The sequence below is a fragment of the Myotis lucifugus genome, unplaced genomic scaffold (assembly GCF_000147115.1).
Source record: "Myotis lucifugus unplaced genomic scaffold, Myoluc2.0 scaffold_22, whole genome shotgun sequence".
Lineage (NCBI taxonomy): Eukaryota > Metazoa > Chordata > Mammalia > Chiroptera > Vespertilionidae > Myotis > Myotis lucifugus.
Genome location: NW_005871070.1, coordinates 8,258,346 through 8,266,903, shown reverse-complemented (window position 1 = coordinate 8,266,903; position 8,558 = coordinate 8,258,346). Strand labels below are relative to the sequence as shown.

General features: G+C 44.7%; 1 non-coding gene across 1 annotated transcript; it reads right to left on the bottom strand.

The window, feature by feature from the left end:
• Positions 1-914: 914 nt before the first annotated feature.
• LOC111825364 lies at positions 915-1,046 on the bottom strand. Its single transcript, XR_002828525.1, has one exon. It is a non-coding gene; the product is annotated as a small nucleolar RNA SNORA48 (small nucleolar RNA).
• Positions 1,047-8,558: the final 7,512 nt, after the last annotated feature.

Here is an 8,558-nt window from a genome sequence, read left to right as displayed (position 1 = left end):
TGCAGTGGCAAAAAGCAAACAAACAAACCCAAGAAGTTTTTCTCCTCTAATTGATCCTCTATTGCTTCCCTTGGTACTTCTGTGTGTGTGTGTGTGTGTGTGTGTGTGTGTGTGTGTGTGTGTGTGTGTGAAGCCTCACCAGAGGATATTTTTTCCATTGAATTTTAGAATAGTGGAAAGGAGAAAGAGATAGAGAGAAACATTGGTGTGAAAGAGACACATGAATTCATTGCCTTCCACACATGCCCCAACCAGGGGCTAAGGATTGAACCTGCAACCCAGGTAGGTGCCCTTGATCTAGAATTGAGCCAGATGCTCTAACCACTTGGAAACACAGGCCAGGGCTCCTTGGCAACACAGGCCAGGACTCCTTGTTGGTATTTCTATTTCACCAAGTAGAAAGTTATAAGTCTGGGTACTCCTAAAGACACACACACACACACACTCTCTCTCTCCCATGAAATTGTGTTATGAACACTTAACATGAAATTTACCCTCTAAACACATTTTTAAGTGCGCAATGTTTGTCTGTTCTTTATTTGTACCCATTCTTATGGGAATGCTGTGTTCAGATTTTAATTGCCACCTCTGTGCTAATGACTTTCCACACTTCAGATCTGAGAGCTTCCACAGTCACCAGGGTTCCAAGGATCTAGAAACCATCTGCACTGGGGTGGCCACACCAGCTCAGACTTTCCTTCTTCCACAAGGAACTCATTTTGTTCTCCACCCAACTAGCTTACCCTTGCAAATTTCCATTCCATCGAGCACTTTACTGGAAACCAAAGCCTCGTTGTTCTTTTATCCTTCCTTCCTTTTTGTCTTCTAAATCCCATCACCCCTCAAGCTGTTTGAATCAATTTTTCAAAATTTCAACACAAACTTTGGAGAAAAAGAATACCTACATTTTTCCCCCATGTGTCCTGGGCATGAACCAGCATGGGCACAGACCAAAACCCAGGCTGGGATAAACAAGGAGTTACTTTTTCCTGGCTGATATTGATAGAGGGGACTTATAATCTAACTAGAGGCCCGGTGCACGGGATTCGTGCACTGGTGGGGCGTGGCCTGCAGAGATCAGCTTGCTGTGGGAGCGCCACTCATCCCTGTGGACCTGCCCTCTGAGTGGCTGCTCCCTGGTCCGGCATCTTCCGTGGAGCTGGAGCATTCACCTCTCCAGGGGACCCAGTCGGGGCCGGGCCCAGGGATAATAGCACTGAGAGGCGGCAGAGTAGGCCTCAGTCCTGCGGCAGCCACGAACCTGCCTCCCAGCCTTCTGGGTCAGCTCTGCGAACCCTGTGGCAGTGCTGCACGACCTGCAGGTGTCTGGAGGAGGTGGCAGGGAGTGAGGAGGAGGAGCCTGGGGCAAGGAGGCGACGATCACACCCCAGGCTCCTGCCCGTCGGCCCGGGGTCTGCAGCGGGAGCAGCCGCTCATCCTGGTCAGCCGAGTGCACTGACCACTAGTGGGCAGCTCCTGCATTGAGCGTCTGCCCCCTGGTGATCAGTGCGCGTCATAGCGACTGGTCGTTCTGGTCGTTCCACTGTTCGGTCGCTGGGCTTTTATTATATAGGATAGATAGAGCACCTGTATTAATCTGAAAAATAATCATATTATTTTAAATCTTAGAACACATATACTTATGTGAATAGGGGGTTAAGTTTCTTATGTATGAATAGGAGGTTAAGTTTTTCTTAAAGTTTCCTTTCCAAGGCCTGTGCGAAGCATTTGGGGAGGTGACTCAGCTGTGAATCCAGCAAGCAGAACCGATAAGCATTGTCAGGCCAACCCACCAAGAGTCAAAATATCATCTCATCAACATCATCTCATCACCGGATGACTAATTACAATAGCTGATCTCTGTGGACCCACAGGCCTGCAAGTAGCTGCATTCCTCACGCTAGCCCCTTCCCCTTTATAATCCTGTCCCCTACACCTTGCTGGAAGGCAGGATTTGATGCTTGTAAGCGCCCTGTCTTCTTTGTTGGCTGGCCTTCTCAATAAACGCCTAATATGATTTAACCCTGCCTTTGTTATTGGACACAGCTACAGGCAGCCCGAGCCCACCCAGGGGTTTCCCGGTAACAATATGAGACAAGCACCACCAAACCAGGTGCCACTCTACCCAGGTCAGGGACAAAAAGAGGTCTAGATTTGATTGCAGGTTCCAGCACTTAATATCTATGAGAACTTTGGAGAAATGATTTTATAGACTAAATGTTTGTGTCCCCCCACCAAGTTCTTATGTTGAAGCGCCAACCCCTAATATGATGGTATTTGGAGATGGGTCTTCGGGAGGTAGTTAAGGTTAGATGAGGTCATGATGGGATTAGTGCCCTGAGTCTAAAGAGACTGCAGGGAGCTCTTGTCATGTGAGCACATAGTGAGACGGTGGCTGCCTACGAGCCAAGAGAAGTGGCCTCAGAATGAAACCTACCCTGTCAGCACCTTGATCATGGATTTCCCAGCCTCCAGAACTGCGAGAAATAGTTTTCCGCTGTGTAAGCCATCCAGGCTGTGGTATTTTGCTATAGAAGCCCAAGCAGACAAAAACACATGCCTAGTTGGTGCCTTTGTAAACTGTTGTCAGGAATACCTACCCTGCTGGAAACATTTCTTTCTTTTCTCCATCTCCATTACCACCAACTCACCTGAGGCCTCCGCCTGCCAACTGCTAGACTGTTGAACAACCACCTAGCTGAGTTCCCTGTTTCTACTCTTCCCTATTCCAGTGTACCCTGCAAACCACAGACTGAATAACATTCAGAGATCAAATCAAGCACACCACCCCAATTCCACAGAGCTGTCAATGGTTCGTCACTTAACTAATGGATAAGGTTTAAATTCCTAGACATGGCATTAAAGTATCTCAGAGTACCTTTAATACTACCTATTCAATTATCTTTCAAAAAGCAAGCAAGCAAACAAACAGAAAGCCCCTCCCCACTTCTCCAATGCCTCTCAAACCTGGGCATCTGATGCTTCCCTCGGCTGGAAGGTACTTAACCTCCCCTCTGTCCATCCGGATCTGCTTGTCAAGTTTGCTGTCCTTCAGTAGATCTTCTCCAGCTGCTCCCAGGACTCTGGTTTCCAAGCTTCTACCCCTCGTTTTGATACATAATTATATGCTAACGTCCACAGCTTAGCTGCTTCCTGCAAGGATGTATTATTATTTCAACTAAGAAACAGACTTCTGGAGAGCAAAACCCATGTCTTATTGACTTCTCTATAACCTTGAACACCCAGCCCAACAGACACACAGTCGATTCTCAAGAAATACTGTTGAACGAACTTGATATAGATACAACTTACAGGGGATTTTTGTTTTTTGTTTTTTAATTATAAAATGGTTCAAATACTATATATCAAACTCCAGGGAATAACAACAAATACCCTGATTTTACTTTTAAACTGTTACTATATTGTCATGTTGACTTCCAAATTTTTTAAGGAAATAAAACTTTACAGATGCTATTGAAGTCACTCCCTGATCCCACTTCCCATCCTCTTGCCCTTGAGGGTGGTGTCCTCACCATCAATGTTTTAATGCTTCAACTACTCATATATGTGGCCATAAATGCTACTTTTTGTGTTTTTTTTAATTTATATAAATGTTCATACCATATTTATCCATCTAAAATTGCTCTTTTCAACTCATTATTAGATTTTGAGAGCTATTCTCAGTGATAATTCAAGATCTAGTTTAGCCATCTTACGGTTCCGCAACGCTCCATTGTGTGACTGTACCATAATGTAGTTATCTATTCCCATATTAATGAACATTTAAGTTGTTCCCGATTGTTTGCTGTCGTAGGCAATATTGCAATGAAAATTCTTCAGAGTGTGAGGCAGCCTGCTTCCAAAGCAACTAACCCCACACATAAAGTCTTCAATTCCTCAACAATGGCTCACATGTGTTCTCTAATTTTTAAACTTTCAAATATTCTAATCAGGCCTAGGCCAGTTCTCAATATTCCACAGCTGACACAGCATCATGACCAGGACCCAGTCTCCCAGTCTCAGTGTAGTTACCTCTTCTTAAAATCCACCAACCTCTAAAAATTAGTAATTACTGTTTCTTTCACTCAATTCACCACAACCAATATCCACCAGCAATGTGAAAATGAGTACACTATGTCTAGGTAAACATTTCTAGACCCAGCCCAAAGTTTTTTAATGTCTGATCAGCCATTTTTGAAAAATTTATTGACCTCAGTAATGCCAGGCACTGAGAAGGAAACAGTGAAGCAGAACCTGCCCCCATGGAGCTTGCTTCAGATGGGAAAAAGACAGAGGGCGGCAGGGATGAACAAATAAGTGAACATAAGACATATCAGATAGTGCTAAAAGCTATAATAAAGTTTTAAGTGGTGGTATGATAGTATATTATTAGAAAGGTAATCATAAGTGTCCTCATCACAAAAACAAATGGTAATTCTGTGACATGTTGAAGGTGGTTGATAACACTACGTAATCATTTTGCAGTATATGAGCATCAAATCCACATGTTGTACACCTTAAACTCATATATTTACACAATGTTATATATCAACTAGAGGCCTGAAAATTCATGTACTGGGGGGTGGGGGGCACGGTCCCTCCGCCCAGCCTGAACCCTCTCACAGTCTGGGATCCCTCGGGGGATGTCCACCTGCCGGCTTAGGCCCGCTCCCCAGAGGATTGGGTCTAAGCTAGCAGTCAGACATCCCTCTGGCAGCCCGGGAGCCCTCAGGGGATGTCCGACTTACAGCTTAGGCCCACTTCCCACAGGGAGTGGGCCTAAGCTGCAGTCGGGCATACTTAGCGCTGCCAAGGAGGTGGGAGCTGCCCGGCTTGTGGCTGAGCAGTCGGACATCCTTAGCGCTACTGAGGAGGCAGGAGGCAGCCTGGCTTGTGGCTGAGTAGAGCTCCTCCTGTGGGAGCACACTGACCACCAGGGGGCAGCTCCTGCATTGAGCATCTGCCCCTGGTGGTCAGTGCACGTCATAGCAACCAGTCATTCCCAGTCATCCTGCTGTTAGGGTCAATTTGCATATCGCCCTTTTATTATATAGGATTATCTCAATACAGCTGGAAAAATACTGAATTAAACCTTGTAAAATAAGTTAAGTTTTTAAAGAAAGAGGGGAAAGTGGCTAATCTAGAACATGGTGCACCACAGCACTCTCCCTGGTGATGGGGCCGTTCTCCAGCTGCAGTCAGCCGGCCACCAGCCATACTCCAGATGTGGCGATGCCACTGAGGAACTACATTTTTTAATTGTATTTAATTCTAATTCATATAAACTTGAATGTAAATAGCCGCATGTGGCCACTGTGCTGAACAGGACAGCCTGCCCGGCATCACAATACTCATAAGTGGCAGAGGTGAAGTTTGAACCCAGGAAGTCTGGTATCAGAGTTTATATTCGTGATCACTATACCATCTCATCTATTCTCTGAAAGGAGAGATTCTAAGAGGCTATATTTATGTGTTCATTTGATAACAGAGCCTTTTTTTAAGCTGATGGGGATTAGTCTGTGGAAAGTAAAAACTTGATGATGTAGAAGAGAGAGAATGCAGAAGGCAACACCTTGGAAACATGAGGGGATCAGATCTGAACACAAGGAAGGTGGTGGCTTTTGATAGTTTCATTCTTGGTAACAACAGAGAGGGCAGACAGAAGGCCGGACGAGTCAGGGAGATTTGGAGATGGAGAATAAGGGAGTTTCTGCTCCTTGCTCTGACCTTTTCAATGAAGTGTGAGGTGAGACTATCAGCTAAGAGGGGAAAACAGGAGGGAGAGGACTAGAGGCTTGAGAAGAGAGGGAAGAGTATGAGAGAGGTAATTTTGGAGAACTAAGCGTAGTAGATGTTAGACAGTTTTGAGGGCCTATTTGAGATTTGTAGTCATGAACTTTTAAATGAAACCACAGAGTATGTTTTTCTCTGGCAATTTTAGTGATTGGGTACAGGCATAGAGAAAGCAATTATGTGGTAAAAGTATAAAGATGAGAGAGAGGGACAACAGAGTTAAGGTTATTTGCAAGGAAGTGATTATACATGAAATCCAAGTTGGGTGAGGAAGGAAGTGAGGACATGAGAGTGGGTGACAGCGAAAATGTAGGAAAGTCTGAAATTCCAACCAAAATATGAATAAGGAATTGTTTGTTTTGTTTTGTTTCACTTTTATGGAACCTGACAGGCTGATTCTAAAATTTGTATGAAAACACAAAGGGTCGAGAATGGTTCAGGGTAGTCCTGAAGAAGCAGGCTGGAAGACTTGCTGTAGCAGATCGGGATTCGTTTTCAAGACATAGTAATTTAGGCATATGGTGTTGCTCACAGAGACCAATGCAGTGTTGGTCACAGAGTGCTACGTGAACGGAGAGCTCAGGTGTATACAGAAACCTGATTTGAAGCAGAGCTGACATTGTACATAGGGTGGAATGGACGTGCAATAAATGAGGTTGGTAAAATAGGTTATCCATATCAAACAAATGAAAATCGATCCTTAACTCACACCCTACATATGCATTAATGACTTCAATACGAAAATCAAAACTATAAAACTTTTCCAAGAAAATATAGAATATACAGTAGTTATGATCTCAGGGTAACCAGTTAACTGCCATAATATTTTGAATTTAATTTAAAAAGGCCCACCGCTTGCATCTATAGACGGTTATGGCAGTTAACTGGGTAAAAAAATAATTTATTTAAAAGGAAACAAGAAGCACAACCATAAAAGAAGGAACTGATATACTAATACATTAAAATTACTAACTTCTGTTCAAACAACATGGGTATAAAGAAAGTTAAAAGACAAGTCACAAGCTAGGAAAGGGTATTTTCAACACATATCACCAAAAAGAAGAGTGTATGTCACACAATTATGTTTATACTACATGTAAAAGCCAAAAAAGGTCTATGGGCCCCAAACTTATATGAGGATACAGGCTGAGAAAAACATGAGGCATTCCTAATAGAAAAGGATGAGTCACTCCCAGGGAGCAGGACTGGGTCTGTTTAAAGGAGCAGGTGACATGTGCTTCAGCTGGATTTCAGATTGAGACCAGGGACTACTGTGTGTCAACCCGCCCCTCCTTTGTACAGGAGTGTTAACTGCAGCTACCCCATCCCGGTATCACCATAGTATCTTGGGTTTGCAGAGGGCAAGTACGCTTGTCTCTTTAACTCAAGGTCTTCACTTTTAACAGAAATCATACTCAGGTGTGGTATCCAAAGAACTGTGCCTGTACCTGATTAGAGGACAAGATCCTGGAACTTGACCCTGCTGAAATACTAGTATAAGGAAGCTTTGGGTACTTCGGGAGAGAATGAATGCGATTTTGCAAGTAGGAGGGATGTGAATTGTGGCAAGAGGGCAGACAATGGAAGAAAGTCACCGATGGCACCATCAATTCCTTCCCTTTTGCACAGGGAGGGACACCAAAGTTGGTGTCCAATTCCCCTCCCTTTGAATCTGGGCTGCCTTTAATGACTTGAGCAACAGAACACAGTGAAAATGAAGTGCCAGGCCACCCACGGACAGTCATAAAAAGCCTGGCAGCTTCTGCCTTAGAACATGTGTGCTTGGCACATTTCCTCTTAGAGTCCTGGCCACCAGGTAAAAAGTCCGGGCTACTCTTCTGTAAAACAGGTGTGGGGAGGGAGCACCGAGGGAGCAGACACTGAGTGACTACTCAGCCCAGGAGGCCTTCAGGTGACTCCAGTCCCAGCCACTGTCTGACACAACTGCCTGAGAGATCCCCAGGAGAACTGCCTGGCTGAGCACAGACGCAGCCCTTTAGGACTTTTTTACACAGTGATACCCGGACACCATGCTTTTGAGCCCCCCTGCCATCCTCTTCACTTTGTTCTAATTGTCCTCATCTAGGTTAATGATGTTGTAGAAATGTTTGTCTTTATAATTCCGCCTGCTTTCCAAAGAGGGTGAATCCTGTTACTCTGGACAGTTCCTTGCTGATGGATTAGGATTTATAAGCTTGGAGCTAGGAACTGGATGGAGGTGGAGAGTAGGTTCAAGTCGAATTGCTCTGCTTTATAAAGGAATCCAAAGCGCCTGGGGAAACTGAGGGGAGACGGGAAACCAGAGCCAGAAATGCTGGGCAAAGAATCAAAAAACAGTGAAGAGAAAGAATGGTCAGTGGCACCAGAGACAATGAAACTCAGGAAAGTCTGATGGGAGCAGTAAGATGTTAACGTTGGCGTATCTACACTAATAAAAGAGAAACATGGTAATTAGTGTACGACCGCTACCCTTTTCATTGGCTAATCAGTGAGTATATGCAAATTAACTGTCAGCCAAGATGGCGGCCGGCAGCCAGGCAGCTGGAAGCAAACATGAGGCTTGCTTGCTGCAGTGAAGGAGGACTCCAACGTTCCCCGCCTGCGCTGCCGGCCTCTGAGCTGGCAGTTTGAAACTTTGTAACAAATATAGAAGCTAAACAAAACCCCGGGATCTCAGAGCTGGAGTTATACATTGTTTCGATTATAGAACGAAAACAAACCAGCGGAAGCCTCAGAGCTAGAGCCAGAGCTAAAGCTGGCCCAGA